Genomic DNA, 26,392 nt, shown 5'->3' on the forward strand with positions numbered 1-26,392 from the left:
GACAAGAAATGGTACCGGTATCTTTTAAAAAATCGTACCCAGCAGTAGCGGAGCCGAGACCCCGTTTAAGAAAAGACACCTTTTGTTGGAAGAGCGCAGCATTGTGGAAAGAAGAAGGAAGGACTTCTCTTACCTATCCGTCGGTACTCCAGGGCCGGCGTCCTGGCCGACTGGGGAGGTAACGAAAGGCCAAGGTGCGGCTGTTAATAAGTAAAAATTGACTGAAGGGTAAACTCTCTTTTAATGCTTTCGGGTGGTTGCTGTCAAATAGCAGCAGAGAGTTCCTTGTAGTGGGCTTCCTGTAGAGCTCCGATTGTAGGCCCTCGGGACCAGCAGTAATCAGTAGATCGAGGAAAGCTAATTGTTGTTGACCAATTTCGATGGTGAACTTGAGGTGGTTATTTCTACTATTCAACCAACCCAAGAATTCTAGGCACCTGTCACTTGTCCCTCTCCACACTACAAAGACGTCATCGATATACCTTTTCCAGGTCTTGAGGTTATCGATGAAAGGGTTCATATCGTTCAATACATGATTTTGTTCGAACGAGTGAACATAAAGATTCGCTAAGCTGGGGGCGTAAACGCTCCCCATGCTGGTACCCGATGTTTGTAGGTAAACCTGTTCTTCGAATTGAAAAAAGTTTTGTTTCATGGCCAGAGTGGCACAGGCCATTATAAATTGGACGGGAGTAATGCTGTTTAATTCCCTGGACTCCAAAAGTTGGTGCACAACGTCCAATGTCTCATCCTGGGGGATGGAGGTGTAGAGTGCCTCTACGTCAAATGAGACTAAGAGATCCCTATCTGTATCAAATTCGATGTTGGGTAGCAGTCTTAACAAATCAGTGGTGTCTTTGAGATAAGTGGGCATTTACTGCACCATCGGTCTCAAAAAGTGATCCACAAAGGTGGAGAGGGGTTCCCGGGCTGATCCTATCCCCGAGATAATCGGGCGTCCTGGAGGCGGTCGTTGCTCTTTGTGAACCTCGGATAAGGTGTAAAAGTAAGGCATCTTGGGGTGTTCCGTGCAAAGGTACAGGGCTTCAGCTGGTGTGATCCATCCCTCCAAAGATGCTTCTTCAACCATTGTTTTAATGTTCCGTTTCAAGTCGTCTTTAGGGACTGGTTGGCTTTCCGTTACTTCTGGGCACATCTTTTGAGACCCTCTGATACCTTTGTTGTTTATAGGCTTTCTTGGGGATTGTATCCAGAGCTTGGTCTTTAAATTTCCCCTAGGTCCCCCCCTACCGTAGTGTTTTTTGTTGCTTCAGTGCAGTTTTTTAGCTGCGGACCTCTGTTCTACGAATAGTTGATTTCGTAGTAGTAGTTCATCACTCAGTCGTGTTTTGAACTTTTTTCGTTACTCTAGAACACAGTTTGCACTTCCGACAGCACACTTTCCCTAGTCATGGCCGAGAATCATGGTTTATCGTTCTCAGATGCAGACCTTTTGGCAGCACTTGCTGAACACCCTGATCTGACAGAGTCTTCGACTTCTGTCGTCAGCGTGAGCGAGGATGAATGGGGTAAACTGCTAGGTTTAAAGAAATCACAAACTAGGACAGCCCTACATGGCACCATTATGGCTCAATATTTGCGTAATGATTGCGCACCTACAGGACTTATAGTGACCAATGCACCGAGGTTGTTTCTAAGTGATAAGGAGTTTTTAAAAAACTGGGCCCTTATCGCCTGGAGGTGTACCAGGGATTGGCTGATTTTGATCATCCAAACCTCCAAACGCATAGCTGACACCTTGCTCATAGAAATTCAAATCCTTGAGTCTAAAATCAAGACTACTATAGCTTCCAAGGTCTTCAGCAAGAACCTAGATGACTCCAACAAAAACAACAGAGATTTCAGGGAGCATACATTGGCGGTTAAGATGGACAAATTCAGGAAAGATCTGGATAAATTCAAATTTGAAAGAATATATCCTTACTCAAGTGATACTTACACCCCCCCAGAGTTTGGTACCACTGGCCGCAGAAAGGGATCGTCCTACAGCACATCTAGCTCAGGTGATAATTCCTCAGGTAGCGACACCGGTAGCGATTATTCCAACACACGAGGTCGTGGTCAAGGCAAAAGAAACTTTAAAAACAATTGGAGAGGTAACCAGCAACAACAATGGTGGCCACCTAACCCGTGGCAATTTGGTGGCATGCCACCTTTCTTCCCCCCACAACAACCGGGTCCTTTTCAACAACCCATGGGACCCCACATGACTAACTTCCCCGGGAACTTCCCAACAAACAACTTTAACGGGCAGCCTTTTTTAGGGTTTGGCCGGGGCAGATCTCGGGGCAGAAGGAGAGGGAACACACAGCCCCAAGTTCACTTCAGCCCCCCACCAACGTCAACAGAAGGGAGGACTCTGAGGAGCAACTCGTCCAAAAACAAAGAGGCGGGACAGAGCAGTGCAGCTCCAGTATAGTCATGAACCTGAGCAGACATATCCTAACTCCAACAGAGGAGGAGGCCCTGAATAAAGGACTGGGCTTTGTGCCAACTCATCATAATGATGAGTTTGAGACCCACTTGGAATTGGCAAGATTTCTAAGGAAGATTAGATTACACTTCTTCTTCGCTGAAAAAGAAGCCTCCACACAGAATGAGGATGATGTCAACACTGGACTGAAATGCAAGTCCACCTTCACTCCCCCTACTCATCTCATGCCTCCCCAGGTCTTAGCCTATGAACAGGCACTCGAGAAAGAGATGGACGACCTCTTCAGTATTAAACATAAGACTTTTCAGAATTTGCCTAAATCACACCATTTAGCACTAAAATCTCTCACTGACAACAAGGACTTAACAATAAAGCCAGCCGACAAGGGCGGCTCGATTGTGATTTTGGACACTGAGGTCTATCGAGCTGAGTGCCTCAGACAACTTAACACTAGACATGCCTATACTTCCTTGAATCACGACCCTACAGACGACTTGAAACGGAACATTAAAACAATGGTTGAAGAAGCATCTTTGGAGGGATGGATCACACCAGCTGAAGCCCTGTACCTTTGCACGGAACACCCCAAGATGCCTTACTTTTACACCTTATCCGAGGTTCACAAAGAGCAACGACCGCCTCCAGGACGCCCGATTATCTCGGGGATAGGATCAGCCCTGGAACCCCTCTCCACCTTTGTGGATCACTTTTTGAGACCGATGGTGCAGGAAATGCCCACTTATCTCAAAGACACCACTGATTTGTTAAGACTCTTACCCAACATCGAATTTGATACAGATAGGGATCTCTTAGTCTCATTTGACGTAGAGGCACTCTACACCTCCATCCCCCAGGATGAGACATTGGACGTTGTGCACCAACTTTTGGAGTCCAGGGAATTAAACAGCATTACTCCCGTCCAATTTATAATGGCCTGTGCCACTCTGGCCATGAAACAAAACTTTTTTCAATTCGAAGAACAGGTTTACCTACAAACATCGGGAACCAGCATGGGGAGCGTTTACGCCCCCAGCTTAGCGAATCTTTATGTTCACTCGTTCGAACAAAATCATGTATTGAACGATATGAACCCTTTCATCGATAACCTCAAGACCTGGAAAAGGTATATCGATGACGTCTTTGTAGTGTGGAGAGGGACAAGTGACAGGTGCCTAGAATTCTTGGGTTGGTTGAATAGTAGAAATAACCACCTCAAGTTCACCATCGAAATTGGTCAACAACAATTAGCTTTCCTCGATCTACTGATTACTGCTGGTCCCGAGGGCCTACAATCGGAGCTCTACAGGAAGCCCACTGCAAGGAAATCTCTGCTGCTATTTGACAGCAACCACCCGAAAGCATTAAAAGAGAGTTTACCCTTCAGTCAATTTTTACGGGTTCAAAGGAATTGCTCTACGAAAACATCTTTCAAAAAACATTCCAAGGATTTAAGCATGCAATTGGTGGCCCGTAAATATCCACCCAAACTTGTTCAAAGGTCCATGAAAAGGGCAATGAATAACAATCGTGAAGCTTTGCTGGAACCTAGACCTCCCAAGCCTGACTTAGATCGCCTTACTTTTGTTCAAACCTTTGGAAGCCTCTCCAACAGCATTCAAAGCATTGTCAGGAAACACTGGCCAATACTGAATTCCGGACGCTTAACTCTTTCTCGCCCTTTGGTTTCATTTAAGAGGGGCCCAAACCTGAGAGATAGACTGGTGCATACTAGGCCACGTGAAGATCCGCCAAGGGCGATAGGTTCACTATGGAATCTCCCTCCTGTTCAGGGACACCACCCCTGTGGCAATTGTCAGGTCTGTGCGCAAACAACGAAATCATTGGAGATCGATATTGGCACTGCTAGACCGTGGAAACAAATAAAATTTACCACTTGCAACAGTGATCATGTGATCTATCTCATTACCTGCCCCTGTGGCTACAAGTATGTGGGCATGACTACACGAAAGGTCCGCATACGGATATCTGAGCACAAGAGTACCATCAGGTGTGCCAGACAAGCCACAAAGCTAACTGCCCATTTTCTAGAGGCGAAACATCTAGCCACTGAATTCCAATGGACTGTTTTGGAGCAACCTTTTATCCCAAAACACACAGCAGATGTGACTAAGTACCTGCTGACTAAAGAACAAAGATGGGTACTTAAATTGAAGACTCACAAAGATGGTTTGAACGATGATATTCCTTGGTCTGCTTTGTGATTTAGCCATAGTGAACAGAGTAGGGCCCCAGTACATCATGTTTCCTGTCTGGACACTCTCCTTTTCTTTGACGTTTACACACTGGTCGTAGAGAATACACCTGTGAGAGTTTGTCCATTGTGACAGTATTTGCCCTAGAGATTAGGAGGGTACTAAAATCATGTTCTTGCTTGGACACTCTCCCCTTCTTAGATATGAACACACTGGGTGGAGTGACAACACCCTACTGAGTTTGTCCATCTTGACTACATTTGGGACTTTCTCCCGTTTTCTCCCGTATTCTCTCAGCTGTTCGCTCTAACACTTACAATACCATACTTATTACAGCTGGACTGTATTAATATAAAGGTGGGGTGTAAGTTTTTTCTGTATTTTATCTGTATTTAGAGCTCATTGAACAAGGCACTGTACCTGTCAGCTGCCATGAATGGTAGTTTTCAGCTTTTTTGTCCCGTAGGGCAAATCCACCTTTGACCATTTGATCCGGTGTCACCGACCTTAAGCTTTGCATTTGTTCCATCACTAGTAATACAGGACCGAATTGTTTTCCTTTCCCTAGCCTTTCCCTAGCCTTTTTAGCCCCTTTTAGACTTCGCTCGCGTTGTGTTTATGGTCAGGTTACACTCGCCTTCGCAATGTGCTTATTCCCGTCGCTATGACTACCAAGCGACCGATTGACCAATGACCTCTCCCGGTCTTTAGTCTAATAGCCAATGAGAACTCAGGCTTGTTCGACTCTGAACCAATTACACGGGTCAGCGAAGCGCCCCACGTGACCGCGCGACCAATGGCAGCGCGGCTTATTAACAGCCGCACCTTGGCCTTTCGTTACCTCCCCAGTCGGCCAGGACGCCGGCCCTGGAGTACCGACGGATAGGTAAGAGAAGTCCTTCCTTCTTCTTTCCGCAATGCTGCGCTCTTCCAACAAAAGGTGTCTTTTCTTAAACGGGGTCTCGGCTCCGCTACTGCTGGGTACGATTTTTTAAAAGATACCGGTACCATTTCTTGTCGGCTACCGATAACAGGAAGTGCATTGTCCCTGTATGTGCATACTGTGTTTGACGTGTGTTTTACATGTTTTCTAGAGCGGTGCTTCATCTTCCCCTGAGCCGCTGCCAGGTGGGGTGAGGTCAGTCTACCTTACAGATCGAGGTAAGGACTGAAAGACATTTGGCTTATGAAATTTCTTTCCAAATGAATTAAAATCGGGCCATACGAGTATTAAGTACCTGTATTCCAATACTCTGAGTGTGATGTTATGTTTGATCCACATAAAATGGACTTTCCTGTCCGCCCATTAGATCATGATAGCTATACTTAACCCTCTTCTCTTTCCATAGTGATCAACACAGACTGTAAGGGCACCCGGAGCATTCAGGTGACCATGTGCACTTGTTTTTGATATCCTGGTGTCACCCTTCACTCCACTTAGTTCACTTGGTGCAGTAGCTTTAATTGTATTTTGGTCCTGATGAATGCAAGGACACAATAGTCCCCCAATTGCAGAAACTAGTCGACCATTTTTACCTCAGGCGGTCTACATAATCAGACAGCCTTAGGTTGCATTGATTTTTAACATTGGTATGTTAGGCACACACCGAATAAATTTTGTCAAGTGCCTTCTTCAAACCAATTTTAATACACTTTCTCTTGGTTTTCTCACTCCCTCACTTTTTCCAGCACTGCACACCCCAGTCCCATGTCTCTGGCCACTCATAAACATCGAGTGGCATACCACACTGTCATTGCCTATACTTTTTGAGGAACCCCCTTACCACCGGGTTGACCTCTGATTGTGGCACCGATCTTCTCAGACGGGTGGTACGGATAAAATCCCAAATGATGAAGGGCGGATCCGTATGGTGACTGATGGGTATTTTTCTCATCCTGCTGAGAACCTTCTGTGACGCATCCCTTTGGAATTTAGGGACTGGTTGGCTTTCCGTTACTTCTGGGCACATCTTTTGAGACCCTCTGATACCTTTTTATCCACATCTCTTCAACCCAGAGATCTCACACCCCTCCTCCAAGGGCACAAGTCCTTAAAAAAGAAGTGGGGGGGGACGCTGTCACCGGAAGTGACGTCACGAAAGGTGCCAAGCTCCTCGCCCCAGAGTGGCCAAAGAGTGAAGTCCAGCTGTTCGGCAGGGGGGACGGCGTCCCCCGGGTTAAATAAGTGGGGGTCGCCGTCCACCCGCGTGGTACCCCGACTCGAGCCCTGCCTCCTCCATTCCTCACTCTGTGCCAGGTGTCCCCTCCCCCTCTCAGAGCTCTCGCCGACCCTTACAGACCTTTTAAAGGATGTGGCGGCAGGATAGCTCTGCAGGTCACTGCGCCTGGTGCCAACAGTCTGCCTGCAGCCTGATGGTCCCAGATTCGCTTCTTCTTGGTCTCACTTCAGTCATGCCACGGTTGGTTCATAAAACCACTTTTGCTTGTTTGGATACTCATAAACAAAGTTCTTTGTAGCGCCAGGATGCCACGAGAATGATTCTTGTTGTCTGAATGAATGGTGTAGTGAGCTAGCCAGTCCTTTACCTGGGATGAAGGTGGGCGGCGGGTGCTCACTCATGAGAAAGAGCCGCGAACGTGTCACTTCTCACCTGTGAAGCCTGAAAATGTTGCAACTCGCTGGGGTAAAATGTTCTTTCTAATTTTGAGATTCCATGTACAGAATAATTTTCTTGTGGGCGCCAGAGACCTCGATGTTGTGGAGTTAGCACACCAGTAGTTGGGAGTGGGAGGAGCTAGGGGGCCAGAGGAAGAGGAGGAGTGGACGCAGGAAATGGTTAGTTAGAGCAGGGACAAGGCAGGAGTAACATGCATGTAATAAAGCTCCAGTTAGTACTATACTAGTGTTTGTATTTATTGTAGCTGGACGCTACAACTGGCGACGAGGGTGGGATTGAGCAAACTCCACTGTGTGCAGAGCCTCGTGAAAACACCTTGTCCCCAGCAGCTGTCGCGCTGAAAACGCGCTGCACACTGGAAGCGTGTGTCCCAGGTGCAGAGCCTGTAAGCAGGAATCGGGAGCCCACTCCGACCCTGTGGAGTGCCCCAGAGGTGTGGACGGCGTCCACGATGTGCTGCCAGCAAGCGCTGCTGAGAGCGCTGAGATCCGAGCCCGAGCGACCTCGGACGTCGGAAAACCTCACGCCCGATGCGTGAGGTTTGGGAGACCATCGGCGAACAAACGTGGGAACTGCAGAGGCAAGTCGGGAGCCCACCCCGATCTCACCTGATGTCCGTGGTGGTGGTGGAGAAGTGAATCCTGGCGTGGACTGCCCCAGAAGCCGACCGCCGGTGAGTCCTGAGTACCCCCGAGTGAATGAGCCTGGAGAGCCAGCCTCGTGTGTGCCTGCAAGGACGGCGGCCATCTTGAAGTCAGGCGCCTAGGAAGGACAACCCTGTGCAAAGCAACGGCGGCCATTTTGAAGTCAGGCGCTGGGGAGAAAACAAGCATTGGCGAAGTAAACAAGCATTGGCGACTGAAAGAAACAAGCAGTGGAAAATAAATAAGCACTGGCGAAGACAAGTGAGATCGCTGCAAAATGTCTGACGAAGATGTTCAACTTCCACCCAGTGGATCGCTTTTGCGAGCACCCGCCCCTATCAAGGTAACAACGGAAGGGAGCATGGGCCCCAAATGGCAAGAGTGGCTGGAAGAGTTTGAAGATTATATTGAAGGTTCGGATATCACTGATGAGAAAAAGAAACTGATTGCTCTGCGCAACCTGGCGGGGCGAGAGATAGTCAAAATACTCAAAGACCTGCCCGCTACCGACGTAGATACTTATGTTAAAGCATGTGAGGTCCTGAATAAAAAGTTTCTTCACAAGCGAAATGTAGACTATGAACGACACACATTTCACTCCGCTAGGCAAGGGAAGGATGAGCCCATGAGTGCATTCATGGTGCGTCTGCGGAGACTAGCCAAGTACTGTGAATTTGATTCCTTCTCTACAGATGCTGCCATCAAATCTCAAATAATAGACGGATGTCATTCGGATCAACTTAGGAGGCGACTACTGAGGAAACCACATGGATTGGATGAAATAGAGGAAATGACACAAGCTTATGATCAGGCGGAGAAGTACGCAGCCGTCATGGAAACGGAACACAAAGGGAGTCATGAACAGGCGCGACGCGTACACGCCAGTAATGACAGTCGAAGAAGCTCTAGAGACAAACAATGGAGGTCGCACACGTCCTCCCGTCAAGAACAATCAGGCTATCAACGTCGAGAACCATGGAAGAAGGAGAGAAGATTGGAAAGAGTGAGAAAGTGCTACCGATGTGGGTATGATTACCCTCATGTGGACAGCTGCCCGGCCATGGGCCAGAGATGTCGAAAGTGTGGTCGCACGAACCACTTTGAAGCAATGTGTGGGGACTACAACAAAGAAAAACGAAGTGGCCACTCAGGTACTACACGATCTGACACACGAAGCAGAGCCCCAAGAGTGTCGCGGTCGGACACTCGAAGACACCATGCGCGAGCTGTCCAAGATCAGAAGGAACAGTCCCCTGGATCGTCACATTCCAGCAGAGAGTCACGTCGGTCTCGGTGGGAGAGGAGGTCACCTTCCAGAGAATCCAGACCTTCATCCCGAGACTCTGCCTACACCATTGAATACCTGAATTTGGCAGCAGATCTGGACCAGCTTAAGAGATTCCCTCGGCTGGACATCAAAGTTGGAAATCACGACTCAAAGTTTGTGCTAGACTCTGGTGCCTCCTTAAACTACATTCCAGTTACTGAATATGAAAGGATGAGTCCACGACCTCCCCTGACATTTGCACCTGTGAGGGTTTTCACGTGGATGGCTAAGAAGCCACTTCCCTGCCTAGGGAAGTTCTCAACGACGCTTACACACGACAACACAACTATATCAGCGGTCATCCATGTTATCAAAGGCCCTGAAGCAGACTGTCTTTTGAGCCTACCAACTGCTGAACGGCTCCACCTGGTAGAAATCCTTTTCAAAGTTAGTGACATCCGAGACGTGACTCGCCTGTTTCCCAGGTTATTTCAAGGTTTGGGCAAATTGAAAGACTGTCAAGTGCGATTGCACATCAATGAACAAGTCAGGCCTGTCTCCCAACACCCTCGGCGGGTACCATTTCACCTACAGGCCGCTGTTGAGGAAGAACTCCAAGATTTGTTAGCTGCGGACATCATCGAACGCACTGATGGCCCGACCCCATGGGTTTCGCCGGTCGTCATCGTCCCCAAAAAGGGCACGGCCAACAAAGTCAGACTCTGTGTGGACATGCGCCTGCCCAACACTGCAATAGAACGAGAGCGACACCCGGGGCCACACTTGAGCGACATGATCGCAGCACTTAATGGAGCCACTGTGTTTTCCAAATTGGATTTGAATAAAGGTTACCATCAATTGGAATTGGAAGCAGGGTCTAGATATATCACCACCTTTGCAACTCACCTGGGGTTGTTTAGATACAAAAGACTGAGCTTCGGTGTGTCCTCGGCGGCCGAGATATTTCAGGAAATGATTCGGCAAGTCATTCAAAATATTCCAAACACGCTCAACTATAGCGATGACATCCTTGTCTATGGTTCTGACGTCAGAGAACACGACATTGCACTCAATCGTGTCTGCCATGCCCTATTGGCGGCCAACTTGACTCTGAACAAAGAAAAATGCGAGTTTCACCAGGCCACGCTGAAGTTCTTCGGTCACATCTTTTCTGGTGCCGGCATGAAACCTGATCCTGACAAAATTGGGACTTTAAACAACACCAAGAGTCCCCGAGATGTCAGCGACCTCAGGTCGTTCCTGGGAATGGCCAGTTATTGTGCTCGCTACATTAGGGACTACGCTACGATCAGCCACCCCCTCCGCATGCTAACCAAACAGGGTCAGCCTTTTGAATGGACTCCCCAATGTGAGCAGGCATTCAAGGAAATCAAGAAAGCGGTGGAATCGGCGAATCACTTATCATATTTCAACCCAAAGCGAAAAACTGAAATAACTGTAGATGCAAGTCCGGTGGGACTTGGAGCGATCCTGGCACAGTATGAAAATGACTCAGATCAACGCCGCATCATTGCCTTTGCGAGTCGTAGTCTGACTGAGCTGGAACGAGCCTACTCCCAACCCGAAAAAGAGAGCCTAGCCGTGGTATGGGCATGTGAACATTTTCATGTCTTTATTTATGGCAAACATTTCACCCTAATTACAGATCATCAAGCTCTCATCACCATCTATGGAAATCCAAGATCCAAGATGCCCCCGAGGATCGAAAGGTGGGGCCTACGGTTACAAGAATATACTTTCACTATACTTCACAAACCAGGGAAGTCTGAAAATCCAGCGGACTACATGTCCCGGCATCCTCTTCCATCATCAGCTTCCAAATCCTCCATTGCGGAAGAGTACATTCATTTTGTAACAGATCAAGCTCTTCCTCCAGCTATTCCTATGGAGACCATTCGAGAGATTACAGCACAGGATGTCATCTTGCAGAAAGTCCTTCACAAAATCCGCAACAATCGATGGAGGCATGATCCTCAGGACGATAAAGCCGATTCCTTGACCCAACGTGAACTACAAGCCTTCCGGCATGTGAGTGGTGAGCTGTCGGTCACGACTGATGGCATACTGTTGCGTGATCAGAGGATTGTAATTCCTACTCAACTGAGACAAGGAGTGGTTGCTCTTACACATGAAGGGCATCGAGGAATAGTGTCGACCAAACGAGCACTCAGGGAACGATTGTGGTTTCCGTTCCTCGATCAACTAGTGGAAGTCACCTTGAAAGATTGCCATCTCTGCCAACTCACCAGCAAGAGCGATCCTCCCGCACCCTTACATATGACCACCCTGCCCAGTGGTGTGTGGCAAGAAATCGCCATAGACTTTTATGGACCCCTGTCATCGGGCAAATATGTGCTGGCCATCATCGATGAGTATTCCCGATACCCCATTGCCTGTTTTGTGTCATCCACGAACACTGCCAGTACTCTTAAAGTCCTTGATGAAGTCTTTGCAACGTGGGGAGTTCCCAAGATCGTTAAATCAGACAACGGGCCTCCTTTCAACGGAAATGACTTTGCTGCTTTTGCGAAGCACCTAGACTTTCATCACCGCAGGATCACGCCTCTCTGGCCACAGGCGAATGGGACAATTGAGAGGTTCATGGCCACGCTCAAAAAGACCTTCCAACATGCTACCGTGGAAGGGAGAGACTTGCAAACAGCACTCAATGAGGTCCTTCGAGCTTATCGTACAACTCCTCATGCTACGACTGGCCAATGCCCGGCGACTCTCATGCTGGGAGGTCCCATGAGGAATCGCATTCCCACGTGGGATGGAGCCCTGGAAGCAGCATCATCATCTGAGAAGGACCCGTGTGAAATAAGAGCCACTGATGACCGCAACAAAAGAAAAATGAAGGCCTACGCAGACCACCGGAGGAGAGCAAGGTCATTATCATTACATGAAGGGGACAATGTTATCGTCAAGCAAGAGACGCAGAAAAAGACTGACTGTCCATTCAAGGATGAACCATTGGTGGTCACCAGAAGGAAAGGGACTATGGTAACTGCGGAGTCCGAGCAGCGGCGAGTTACGAGAAACATCTCGCACTTTAAGAAACTGCCACCAGACACCTCAAGAACCATGATGAGTGACATGGACAATCCCAGAGTGGAAGAACCACATTCAAATGGTCAAGAGAACATTGCTCCGATCATTGAGACACTGAGTACCGATAGTCTGAGAGCCAGGTCGCCACGACCTCATCGTGACGTACGTCCACCCAAGAGACTGATCGAGGAGATGGACTAAGAAGTCAGTATGTTCTGTTTGTTTGTTACAAAGGGGGGAGATGTTGTGAAGTTAGCACACCAGTAGTTGGGAGTGGGCGGAGCTAGGGGGGCAGAGGAAGAGGAGGAGTGGACGCAGGAAATGGTTAGTTAGAGCAGGGACAAGGCAGGAGTAACATGCATGTAATAAAGCTCCAGTTAGTACTATACTAGTGTTTGTATTTATTGTAGCTGGACGCTACACTCTCCCTATAAAAATGCGCTGTTGCTGGGATTTTGTTTCTTAAAATCTCTTTTTTGCAGAACGGTGTCGTCACAGTTGAAACAGTGCGTCATTTGCGAAGGGTGCACGGGTTTGCACGCCTTTCTCACAAATACACATGAATAATACTCTTAAATCACTTATTATGCAGCTGAGTGGGTTTCGCATAGGCGCCTCAGACCTCAGCGGGCCCTGCAGACTCACTCTCGCGCACAGTAACCCGGCGGTGACCCCTGGATACTGACGAATAGTGAAATGCAGAGCAGGTCAGTCGTGCACTGCAGGCCCCGCCCACCCGAGGCGTGAACCACCTGCAGACCCCTAGATGAATGAGTAATGCAGCCAGGGCAGCCCCCACCTGGGGCGGGCTGCACCCACAGTTTGGTGAATGAATGACTATCATATAAGATTAATGGGGCGGGGGCCGGTCGGGGGGTGGTGGACACGGCCTGGGGGTTAAGGAGCTTTGTCACACACCTGCACAGGAGGTGGTACCGCCCCAGGCCCGCGTCTCGAAGGTTCAAGGTCAGCGGGTCATCCATCAGGGGCAGAAGACATGTTTTTGTAGCAGTAAAGGTTCATTGTTGCATCTCAGCCTCCCCAGCCAGAGGGGCTGAGCGCCTGCACCCCCTTCTTACCTCTCTGTACCCACCCTCGCTGACGTCAAATAGCTAGAACTGGGATTTACATTTCAAAACTGCAGACTTATGCAAAGTTTAGCACGATCTTATAAAATACACAAAATGTTGCCTACAAAAAAAAACTTTTTGTCTGAAGATTCGTCCCCTATTTGGGGAGAGAACTTGTTCAAAAAATGTATGTTTTTGCTGGGATTCCCTTCTGTGAAAATTTAATTTCTAGGCTATTTTTCTTGCATCCTCCTCAAAGTTTGCTAAGCTTTCACTGTTTTGTAAAACAAAATTGCAGAGTACACACTTTGCTACTTTGTGCAGTCCCCACTCGTATCCAAAGCTGTGAGTCTGGGAAGTGCGCTATGGCCCCCATAAGATTTCCAGATTCTTTATGGGTGGAGAGCTTACGTCTCTGTTAGACTTTACTTGAAAGGAACCCTGGAAGGAACCCGGAGAGGTCTTACGTTTGTGCTATGTAGGTAAATCTGTGGATAAGAGATATAAAATTAAATAAGAAAAAATTTGCTAGTAATGTCACGCACATGATAATAAGTTGTGTGGCAACACTATTCTAAGACTGCTCGGAGCATTTTTACATTTTAATGAGAATATTTTCTACCTGTGTTATAAGATAAAATGTTGTGTGTATTTCTTGCAGAATAGCCCCTTGGCCTACACAGATATGTGTTTCGGTTAAGAATAAAAAAAAACTCATTTCCTTCCTAAATATGGCAGCTGGCCAGAAATTGCATTTTTGCAGAAAGCGCTTCTGCCGCATAAGTAAGCGGGGGCATTTGCGGAAAAACGATTGCCACCCATGTTATGGGCGACTCAAGGTGACGTCATGCTGCATGCCGACCACGAGAGGCGGAAAGTTTGAGATACTGGCGAACCCGGCGGCCTGATTCTAAGATGGCGGCTCCTTGGGACGGAGACGTGGGTCGGGAGACGGCCCTCCTCTCCACTGTGAAGAGGCTCCAACCACGATGCAGACAAGAGTCAGCGTGTGATGTGCGATACTGGAAGAGCTGGGGAGGATTGGTGATGCACCCGATGCGGTTCGCAGGATCGGTATGGGCGCCTCCCCCCCCGCTGCATTGTTTCAGCCTTGTGAGGGTGACTCCTAGGGGAAAGACACAGATGACTCGGGCACGCTTAACAAACGCTGTGCCCACATTATCCCCCAAAGTTTCAGCGAGCTCTTACTCATTGTGATCGAGATCGGGGCAGTGCCTGACTCCAAGATGGCGCCCATTGCGAATGTATAGCAGTGGGACATTACCGAGATTCCACCCCACATATAGATCTGGCCCAGGGTCCTTGTTGAAGCCAATAGTTTCTTTGATGAGCCTTCCCAGGGCAGTGCCTGAACTCATGATGGTGACTGTAACCAATCCTGATCAACACCGCGGGAGTCCCCATAGGCACCGGGGCACTCCCAAATTGAGCTGTTGTGGCTTTCCCTCTGTAGCCCCTTACATCAGCACTCTATTCTGTTGCCATTTCGATGACATGGTGTCTCCTGTAAGTTCTGGCCATGACAACGCCTGACCCCAAGATGGTGCCCGCCTTCGGACCCAGCAGTTTTCTCCGGCTCGCAGGCGGCTTCCTCTCCCAGACACCGAGCCTCCTGCTGATTACGCCTTGATAACCACTGAAAGAATATCCCTTTTCCCACCTGGATTCTGATCGGACTGCGATTTCTCATCTCTCCTAGTCCCTTGTTTGATTTCGACATTCTTAGACTATACCTGACCTCCTGACAGTGGAGTCCGAGCATTATGGCCGTTGCCCGGTGGAGCTGCCTTGACAGCTGTCGAGGAGATTGGCTCTGGTTTATCCCCTCGGCCGTCACCTACCCAGCCGGACATTGGACACAATTTCTCCCCGTCTCCCTGTTTTTGTCTCCTTCCCCCTCATCCCTCTGACGTATTACCGCAACATTGCTTTTTTTATCCCATGATGACAATGTTCTGTAACATATATAACTTGTAACCTGTAACTCATGATCCTCATGTAAAGTGCTCTGATACCCCCGGGTCTAGCAGCCTCCATCGTATTCTCCCTCCTACCCCTTTACTCCACCCCCTTTCTCCTTTACGCTTCATTTTCCCTCCTCTTAGCTCTTTATTTGTTTTCCCGTTGAGACCTATCTGTTTGGCTGATGCCCGGTGGAGCTACCTGATAGCTATAGAGGAGATGGGCTGTGGACTTTCCCCTCAGCCGTCACCTACCCAGCTTGACTTTGGGCAGACTCTTCTTCGTCTCTCCATCCTATCTCCCTCCAACATCTTTACCCCACCCCCTTACCCTCCAACCTCCATTTATTTCGTCTTCCACGCTTTTGAAATGTTTTTCAGGTAACTGATATAATTGATGTAATCTTGTAATTTTGTGGAACTTTATGTAAAGCGCTCTGATACCTCCGGGTCTAGCCAGCGCTATATAAAACTCAAATAAATCATAGAGCGGGTCAGACTAGTGACAGTATTTCATTGTGGAACGGAGCACGCCGCGCAGCCAATTGTGACCTCCTAGATGGTCGAATGGTCGCTCTGACCATAGTAGTCAAGTCACATATGTCTAAAGGGAGCCCTGGCTTTCTGGTGACGTGTTGAGTCAAGTAAGGCCCGTTATACTAACATTTTCAGATCACACAAGGAGTCCGTGGACACTCGATGTGAGATTATCAAGCATTCGACACCATAATACTGACCACACTATATCCTGCAACTCAAAGGTAACATAACGTGTATTTGTAAACCACACATTCACCCAGAAGGGAATCTTGGCACTGAATAACAGATGTGTATTGTTACCCAACTAAATGGAACTCATTTTATCGACCTCAGAAGGATGAAAGGCTGAGTGGAGCCGCTGCGATTTGAACCTGTGACCGTGAGTTCGAAGACCGGCCCCTACAGTGGATGCATTAGTCCAGTAAGCCACCAGACCCGGCTACTTAGACCAGGAAGGAATATAAGATTCTCTTCAAAATACATCCATTGGCCATCCTTAATGCCTTGTTCACAAATGTGCACAATGCACGAAGGCCAAACCTTGAGACAGATAGGGATTGTTTCTTGGTCGGTTACTAGGCTGCGATGCCCTATCAACATGATCTACAACTTCGAAGCATTATATTTCAACCCTGATTGGGACGACCTGCTTTGGCATCCTAAAAATGCTACGTAAGATCTTGGGTTTTTTCCTTGAAGCCGCCAGGAAAACGGTAATGCAGACCCTATTGATCTCTAAACTGGATTACCCTAATGTGCTATCCCTTGGGACCACTCAAGGCCGCTCAGGGATGCTCCAAAGGGCGCAGAATGCGACAGCACGGGTGCTGAACATGGCTAGATTCTCTTCTTTGGTCCTGGCCCTTGCCAATCGTCACTGGCTCCCAATCAGAAAAAGAGTATCCTTTAACCCCTTCGATGCGCCCGTCAGCCAACGGCCATCGCAAGCACTACCTCCGTAGTGCTGCGCACATCCGTTGGCCGACGCGGCCCCTCCCACTCAATGGAACGCTCGCACCGCGGCGGAATTGCCATCGCTGTTAAGGTGTTAAAGCTTTATGCTTTTCCACAAAACCTTCAATTTGAAAGGCCCCAGCTCTCCTCACCCTTTGATCAAGCCCAATCGAAGGCGCGCTCACTGTGGTTCCTAAGGTGGAAAGAGCGCGCATGGGAGGCCGCTCGTTCAATTTCTTGGCCGCCAAACTGTGGCACTCCCTCACTGTTGATTCGAGACAGGAACACTCTGAGCTGATCTTTGCAAAAATCCTCAAGTCCTGGCTGTTTAGACAATCCTAACCAGGTTTCTGTCTGGCCATTATGGTTTGTGAAATCCGAACGCAGAGACACCTGAATGGAGTAACCAGGCACTTTACAAATTTCTTCATTATTATTAATATTATTATACTGAGCCACAATAAACATCAATTTTGGCCTCCGACTTGCGACCCAGAAGTAAGTCCTGATGGCCATTGGCCACAGTGCCATCTAGAACTGAATGGCGTGCTCTCAGCATCCGCCCAAGTGAAAAGAAAGTCGAATGAAGAGGACTTCCCAGTTAATAAGTGTCTAAATAAGAGACCTTGCATCTAAATAAAGCAATCTTTCACTGCTGTAGTTCATTCATCTATTTATAGAGAGTTAATATTTCTGTTTTCTTTCAAACGACAGAGACTGTTTTCTACTGAAAGAGGGAAGACTGAGGCTGATGATCTCATTACATCATACGTTACCGGCTCTGCTTTAATAGCTCTTGCATCGGTGAGGCCTATTGACTTTGCCAATGCTTGTTTCTCAAACACGAACTCATGGCCAAATGGAGTCAGGCAGGCCACCTGGGGCTAGATGTTTTGATCGGGAATCCAAACTGGGGCTGGGCTGACAGCTTCAGGAAGGGGATTGTAGTTTTTTTTAAATTTAAAATCTGTCTATTTAACAAATTTGCAAATAGTGCTTGTTTTTATTCATATTTATTTTAGGATTTGTGAAAACTAATTTGCTGACTTGTGTATGTTCACAGTTATTTAACTGGTAAACGTAGACTCATGCTTGAGTGCTTGACAAGTTTCAATTACATGAATAACCATGCATGATAAATCAATGCACCCGTATGTAATTGTGTGCATTGCAGTATCAACGTTGTGCACATTTGCAGCGATTTGAGACGCATTAGGAAGCTTCCCCTACTTTTTAGCTGCGGTTTCTGTCAATCCGCTCAGCCATTGGCCCAAAAAGTATTCACCAACTGCATTTAGAACCACTCAAAAAAGAACCTAATTTCCATTTCTAGACCTATTTAAAAATAAACGCAAGGAGAAAAATAGATGGCGCCTGTCTGTATTTATCTGTAAAAATCAGTAAAAACGGAAAACAGGGAGCCTTGCTTGTAATTGGCTATAATGCTTGACTTATAGCGCCTGCTCAATGTTAAACAAACGTTGGTTCTTCACAGGCCGCTGAGGGGCGTGTCTGAGAGCACTGAGAGCGCATTGTGTGAACGCCCAGTGGATGAAGACATCACGCGAGAATTCCAGCCCAGCATTCCATGGGCCTACGCGCCAATCCTTCAGGGGACTTTAGCATGATTATGGCAGCGGCATTTGGTCATTTCCACCTCCAGCACCCACTGTAACCATGATCTTCAGCTCGCGCGCGGTCCCCCAGATCTTCAGTGATGGGAACATTCCGACATTTTTGAAAGATGATTAGCAACCAGGCAAACAGCTTTGGGTTGGACCTGATCCAAGCCCCTCAGAGGAAAACACAAGTCGGTATTAATGTTCCTTGCTATTTTTCTGGCTCGGCTTCCCACTCCCCTGCAAATCCAAGATGCTTCGTAGCTCAGCAACCACGCCGGTGGTATTCACTGCATCCCTGGGCAACGCGGGACTGCGATTGGCTCAGTGGTTTTGGTAGCTCCGCGCTGTGTCTTTGAACACCAAAGTGATATTGTTGGTGCGTGAATGACTCTCGACCGGTAGGAGGTGTCTCTTTGTAGCAGATATTTATTTAGGGGTTTTGTTGAGCACCGGCTTGTGCCGGGACACCTTTGTGGTGCCTCTGCGGATATAATAGGGCCACTGCAATTATGCAATTGTGCCGCCGTGGCCTGTGCGTGCGCCACAAGTGCACACATACCATTTTTGGGGGTGCATCAGGGTGGCCTTTTGGCCCCCCTAGCACCCTTGAATTTGCATTCGCAATTTGCGTTTACCCATTTGGTACTTGCAATTTGCGAATGCTATCCCATTGAGGCCCATAGGAATGAATGGGAAGGCATTATGTTATGTTATGTTATGTTATGTTATTTATTCATTTTTATAGCGCACGGCTACTCAAAAAGAGTGTCCCGGCGCTTTTCTTGGAGAAGGCAAACAAGCTGTAACATAATAACATAACACCAAATGAAAGACTAAAAGAACAGTAAGCCAGGAGTTCAAGAGAGAGCGGCTACTGAGTAAAAAGCCACGTTTTAAGGCCTTTCCTAAAAGCCAGCAAGCTAGTGGCTCCCCGCAGGGCCAGCGGCAAGGAGTTCCATAGCTGAGATGCCAGTAATCCAAAAGAGCGCCCGCCAAGGCGCGCTTTCTTTACCCGAGGGACAACAGCAAGGTGCAGGGCTTCTGACCTCAGAGACCTGGTCGGATGATAGAAGACCAGTCTCTTTTGGAGGTACTTAGCTCCCCCCTTGTGAAGAGCTTTATAGACCAAGGTAAGAGCCTTAAAGGCGATCCTCTTGCGGATGGGCAGCCAATGTAACGTTGCCAACAAGCCCGAGGCACTGGAGCGCCTACTAAGGCCGAAGATTGCCCTGGCCGCGGCGTTCTGCACCACTTGAAGGCGCTGCAGCAAGTACTCTGGAAGGCCCAGGTAGAGAATGTTGGAATAATCCAACCTGGACCCAATCAGAGCCTGAACTGTCAGCGTCCTATGTTCCACGGATAACAAAGGAAGGAACCTCCGCAGCATCCTGAGGATGCCAAAGCACATACCCGACACCCCCAGGATCTGAGATTTCAGGGTTAACCTGTTATCCAACTTCACCCCTAAATTCTTTGCAACCTGAGAGGAGCAGGATGGAGGGAACATATCCCGTGGCCACCAAGTCTGCCAGTCAGGTTCGATGTCACACCCAAAGAAAAGTACTTCGGACTTGTCGGAATTGCACTTAAGGCTGTTTAGATGGAACCAATGAAAAACAGCCCCAAGGCAATCCCGAATACTCTCCCCATCAAAGTCGCCTCCTCTCGTACAAGAGAAGAGGAGCTGGGTGTCATCCGCATAAGATACGATCTGGGCACCATGCGACTCCACCAGTGCCGCCAACGGGGTCATAATGATGTTAAAGAGGGTCGGGCTCAAAATAGAGCCCTGAGGGACCCCGACTCCCAGAGGCGGCATCACGGCGGAATCAGGCGGGGCCCAGATCGTTTGCCGGCGGTCGGCAAGAAAGAAGGAAAACCAGTCGAACACCGTCCCCCGTATGCCTATCTCGCGAAGTCTTGCGAGAAGACCATCATGGGGAACGGTGTCGAAAGCCGCCGACAGGTCTAACATCACCAGCATGACTTTGCCCCCAGAGTCCAGAACCCCCTTAATGGTTTCCATTACCTAATAGCACATCGCAATTTGCGTTTACCCATTTGGTACTTGCAATTTGCGAATGCTATCCCATTGAGGCCCATAGGAATGAATGGGAAGGCATTACCTAATAGCACATCGCAATTTGCGATTCACTATTAAGGAATGTGTAGGAATCACAATTTATTTTGAAATTCCTACATGCATAAGTCCTTATGTTGATGCTTGTGCCCCAAAAAGTGTTAAGTGGGAGAGAAGGGAGTACAGCTAATGCCCTGTGGCCCCCACAGTCAATTGAAAAGCCACGCCCCCTGCTACATACGGCATCCATAAAAAAAAGTCGACATGTATAACATACTCGCCTTGGGGGGCTGCCCCGACCCCTACTTGACAAAGAACAGAGATAACTCATAAAAAGTAAATTCTGACACTTTGAATTTACAGCTGCGTGGAAAATGCCTTCTGTTCGATAACTTTCCTTCTTCTCTGCCGGTGCCCGGCGGCGCTTGGCATGCCTCTTGTGACCTGTGGCACCTGCGGGTTCAAGGCCACCCGCCATCCATCATGCTTTCCTCGTTAGAGAGACCCGTTGCGTGGCAACGCCGGCACAGACCCCCAGGCCTGGGGCACAGCAGCTCCTGTTGGTACTTGAACTCGGGAAGGAGCTAGAAATGTTTCAAGTTGGGAGCGGGGCCCAAGTACCGGGGGCCGGAGCGGGCATCACGCGTGGGATGCTGGAGGGGGGCAGTGCGGGTCAGGAAGGACAGCCACGTCCAGGCCCAGAGTCCACCGGGGTGAGATCCATGGATCTGGAGAAAAAGAAAAGAAAAGATTCCCATGTGTGTGAGACTCTTACAGCCAGCGGGAAGAGGGACTGCTCCGGTGTGAGACTCACACCAGCATCACGAACCTACGCTTTCAGGTGTGAGACTCACAGCCAAAAATTAAAACTTTGCTTTAAGCAGCTGGATCCGAACTAAAGAGTGAGCCTCTTTCAAGGGTGGGACCCGCAAACCTAACAGGCGCAGCAACAGCCTCAGGAGAAGAGACAAGCACAGCAGACTTAGGAGAAGAGACAAACACAGCAGACTTAGGAGAAGAGACAAACGCAGTAACAGCCTTAGGAGAAGAAACAAACGCAGCAGCCTCAGGAGAAGAGACAAGCACAGCAACAGCCTCAGGAGAAGAGACAAGCGCAGCAGACTTAGGAGAAGAGACAAGCACAGCAGACTTAGGAGAAGAGACAAGCACAGCAGACTTAGGAGAAGAGACAAGCACAGCAGACTTAGGAGAAGAGACAAGCACAGCAGACTCGGGAGAAGAGACAAGCGCAGCAGACTTAGGAGAAGAGACAAGCACAGCAGACTTAGGAGAAGAGACAAGCACAGCAACAGCCTCAGGAGAAGAGACAAGCGCAGCAGACTTAGGAGAAGAGACAAGCACAGCAGACTTAGGAGAAGAGACAAGCACAGCAGACTTAGGAGAAGAGACAAGCACAGAAGACTCGGGAGAAGAGACAAGCACAGAAGACTCGGGAGAAGAGACAAACGCAGTAACAGCCTTAGGAGAGGAAACAAACGCAGCAGCCTCAGGAGAAGAGACAAGCACAGCAACAGCCTCGGGAGAAGAGACAAGCGCAGCAGACTTAGGAGAAGAGACAAGCGCAGCAGACTTAGGAGAAGAGACGAGTACAGCAGACTTAGGAGAAGAGACAAACGCAGTAACAGCCTTAGGAGAAGAAACAAACGCAGCAGTCTCAGGAGAAGAGACAAGCACAGCAACAGCCTCAGGAGAAGAGACAAGCGCAGCAGACTTAGGAGAAGAGACAAGCGCAGCAGATTTAGGAGAAGAGACAAGCACAGCAGACTTAGGAGAAGAGACAAGCACAGCAACAGCCTTAGGAGAAGAAACAAACACAGCAGACTTAGGAGAAGAGACAAGCGCAGCAGACTTAGGAGAAGAGACAAGTACAGCAGATTTAGGAGAAGAGACAAACGCAGTAACAGCCTTAGGAGAAGAAACAAACGCAGCAGACTTAGGAGAAGAGACAAGCACAGCAACAGCCTCAGGAGAAGAGACAAGCGCAGCAGACTTAGGAGAAGAGACAAGCACAGCAGACTTAGGAGAAGAGACAAGCACAGCAGACTTAGGAGAAGAGACAAGCACAGCAGACTTAGGAGAAGAGACAAGCACAGCAGACTCGGGAGAAGAGACAAGCGCAGCAGACTTAGGAGAAGAGACAAGCACAGCAGACTTAGGAGAAGAGACAAGCACAGAAACAGCCTCAGGAGAAGAGACAAGCGCAGCAGACTTAGGAGAAGAGACAAGCACAGCAGACTTAGGAGAAGAGACAAGCACAGCAGACTCGGGAGAAGAGACAAGCGCAGCAGACTTAGGAGAAGAGACAAGCACAGCAGACTTAGGAGAAGAGACAAACGCAGTAACAGCCTTAGGAGAGGAAACAAACGCAGCAGCCTCAGGAGAAGAGACAAGCACAGCAACAGCCTCGGGAGAAGAGACAAGCGCAGCAGACTTAGGAGAAGAGACAAGCGCAGCAGACTTAGGAGAAGAGACAAGCACCGCAGATTTAGGAGAAGAGACAAACGCAGTAACAGCCTTAGGAGAAGAAACAAACGCAGCAGCCTCAGGAGAAGAGACAAGCACAGCAGCAGCCTCAGGAGAAGAGACAAGCGCAGCAGACTTAGGAGAAGAGACAAGCGCAGCAGATTTAGGAGAAGAGACAAGCACAGCAGACTTAGGAGAAGAGACAAGCACAGCAACAGCCTTAGGAGAAGAAACAAACACAGCAGACTTAGGAGAAGAGACAAGCGCAGTAGACTTAGGAGAAGAGACAAGCACAGCAGATTTAGGAGAAGAGACAAACGCAGTAACAGCCTTAGGAGAAGAAACAAACGCAGCAGACTTAGGAGAAGAGACAAGCACAGCAGACTTAGGAGAAGAGACAAGCACAGCAGACTTAGGAGAAGAGACAAGCACAGCAGACTCGGGAGAAGAGACAAGCGCAGCAGACTTAGGAGAAGAGACAAGCACAGCAGACTTAGGAGAAGAGACAAACGCAGTAACAGCCTTAGGAGAAGAAACAAACGCAGCAGACTTAGGAGAAGAGACAAGCACAGCAGACTTAGGAGAAGAGACAAGCACAGCAACAGCCTCAGGAGAAGAGACAAGCGCAGCAGACTTAGGAGAAGAGACAAGCACAGCAGACTTAGGAGAAGAGACAAGCACAGCAGACTTAGGAGAAGAGACAAGCACAGCAGACTCGGGAGAAGAGACAAGCGCAGCAGACTTAGGAGAAGAGACAAGCACAGCAGACTTAGGAGAAGAGACAAGCACAGCAACAGCCTTAGGAGAAGAAACAAACACAGCAGACTTAGGAGAAGAGACAAGCACAGCAGACTTAGGAGAAGAGACAAACGCAGTAACAGCCTTAGGAGAAGAAACAAACGCAGCAGCCTCAGGAGAAGAGACAAGCACAGCAACAGCCTCGGGAGAAGAGACAAGCGCAGCAGACTTAGGAGAAGAGACAAGCGCAGCAGACTTAGGAGAAGAGACAAGCACAGCAGACTTAGGAGAAGAGACAAACGCAGTAACAGCCTTAGGAGAAGAAACAAACGCAGCAGCCTCAGGAGAAGAGACAAGCACAGCAACAGCCTCAGGAGAAGAGACAAACGCAGCAGACTTAGGAGAAGAGACAAGCGCAGCAGATTTAGGAGAAGAGACAAGCACAGCAGACTTAGGAGAAGAGACAAGCACAGCAACAGCCTTAGGAGAAGAACAAACACAGCAGACTTAGGAGAAGAGACAAGCGCAGCAGACTCGGGAGAAGAGACAAGCGCAGCAGACTTAGGAGAAGAGACAAGCACAGCAGACTTAGGAGAAGAGACAAACGCAGTAACAGCCTTAGGAGAAGAAACAAACGCAGCAGACTTAGGAGAAGAGACAAGCACAGCAACAGCCTCAGGAGAAGAGACAAGCGCAGCAGACTTAGGAGAAGAGACAAGCACAGCAGACTTAGGAGAAGAGACAAGCACAGCAGACTTAGGAGAAGAGACAAGCACAGCAGACTTAGGAAAAGAGACAAGCACAGCAGACTCGGGAGAAGGGACAAGCGCAGCAGACTTAGGAGAAGAGACAAGCACAGCAACAGCCTTAGGAGAAGAAACAAACACAGCAGACTTAGGAGAAGAGACAAGCGCAGCAGACTTAGGAGAAGAGACAAGCACAGCAGATTTAGGAGAAGAGACAAACGCAGTAACAGCCTTAGGAGAAGAAACCAACGCAGCAGACTTAGGAGAAGAGACAAGCACAGCAACAGCCTCAGGAGAAGAGACAAGCGCAGCAGACTTAGGAGAAGAGACAAGCACAGCAGACTTAGGAGAAGAGACAAGCACAGCAGACTTAGGAGAAGAGACAAGCACAGCAGACTTAGGAGAAGAGACAAGCACAGCAGACTCGGGAGAAGAGACAAGCGCAGCAGACTTAGGAGAAGAGACAAGCACAGCAGACTTAGGAGAAGAGACAAGCACAGCAACAGCCTCAGGAGAAGAGACAAGCGCAGCAGACTTAGGAGAAGAGACAAGCACAGCAGACTTAGGAGAAGAGACAAGCACAGCAGACTCGGGAGAAGAGACAAGCGCAGCAGACTTAGGAGAAGAGACAAGCACAGCAGACTTAGGAGAAGAGACAAACGCAGTAACAGCCTTAGGAGAGGAAACAAACGCAGCAGCCTCAGGAGAAGAGACAAGCACAGCAACAGCCTCGGGAGAAGAGACAAGCGCAGCAGACTTAGGAGAAGAGACAAGCGCAGCAGACTTAGGAGAAGAGACAAGCACAGCAGATTTAGGAGAAGAGACAAACGCAGTAACAGCCTTAGGAGAAGAAACAAACGCAGCAGCCTCAGGAGAAGAGACAAGCACAGCAACAGCCTCAGGAAAAGAGACAAGCGCAGCAGACTTAGGAGAAGAGACAAGCGCAGCAGATTTAGGAGAAGAGACAAGCACAGCAGACTTAGGAGAAGAGACAAGCACAGCAACAGCCTTAGGAGAAGAAACAAACACAGCAGACTTAGGAGAAGAGACAAGCGCAGTAGACTTAGGAGAAGAGACAAGCACAGCAGATTTAGGAGAAGAGACAAACGCAGTAACAGCCTTAGGAGAAGAAACAAACGCAGCAGACTTAGGAGAAGAGACAAGCACAGCAGACTTAGGAGAAGAGACAAGCACAGCAGACTTAGGAGAAGAGACAAGCACAGCAGACTTAGGAGAAGAGACAAGCACAGCAGACTCGGGAGAAGAGACAAGCGCAGCAGACTTAGGAGAAGAGACAAGCACAGCAGACTTAGGAGAAGAGACAAACGCAGTAACAGCCTTAGGAGAAGAAACAAACGCAGCAGACTTAGGAGAAGAGACAAGCACAGCAGACTTAGGAGAAGAGACAAGCACAGCAACAGCCTCAGGAGAAGAGACAAGCGCAGCAGACTTAGGAGAAGAGACAAGCACAGCAGACTTAGGAGAAGAGACAAGCACAGCAGACTTAGGAGAAGAGACAAGCACAGCAGACTCGGGAGAAGAGACAAGCGCAGCAGACTTAGGAGAAGAGACAAGCACAGCAGACTTAGGAGAAGAGACAAGCACAGCAACAGCCTTAGGAGAAGAAACAAACACAGCAGACTTAGGAGAAGAGACAAGCACAGCAGACTTAGGAGAAGAGACAAACGCAGTAACAGCCTTAGGAGAAGAAACAAACGCAGCAGCCTCAGGAGAAAAGACAAGCACAGCAACAGCCTCGGGAGAAGAGACAAGCGCAGCAGACTTAGGAGAAGAGACAAGCGCAGCAGACTTAGGAGAAGAGACAAGCACAGCAGACTTAGGAGAAGAGACAAACGCAGTAACAGCCTTAGGAGAAGAAACAAACG

The sequence above is a fragment of the Lissotriton helveticus genome, chromosome 12 (assembly GCF_964261635.1).
Source record: "Lissotriton helveticus chromosome 12, aLisHel1.1, whole genome shotgun sequence".
In the NCBI taxonomy this organism is placed as follows: domain Eukaryota; kingdom Metazoa; phylum Chordata; class Amphibia; order Caudata; family Salamandridae; genus Lissotriton; species Lissotriton helveticus.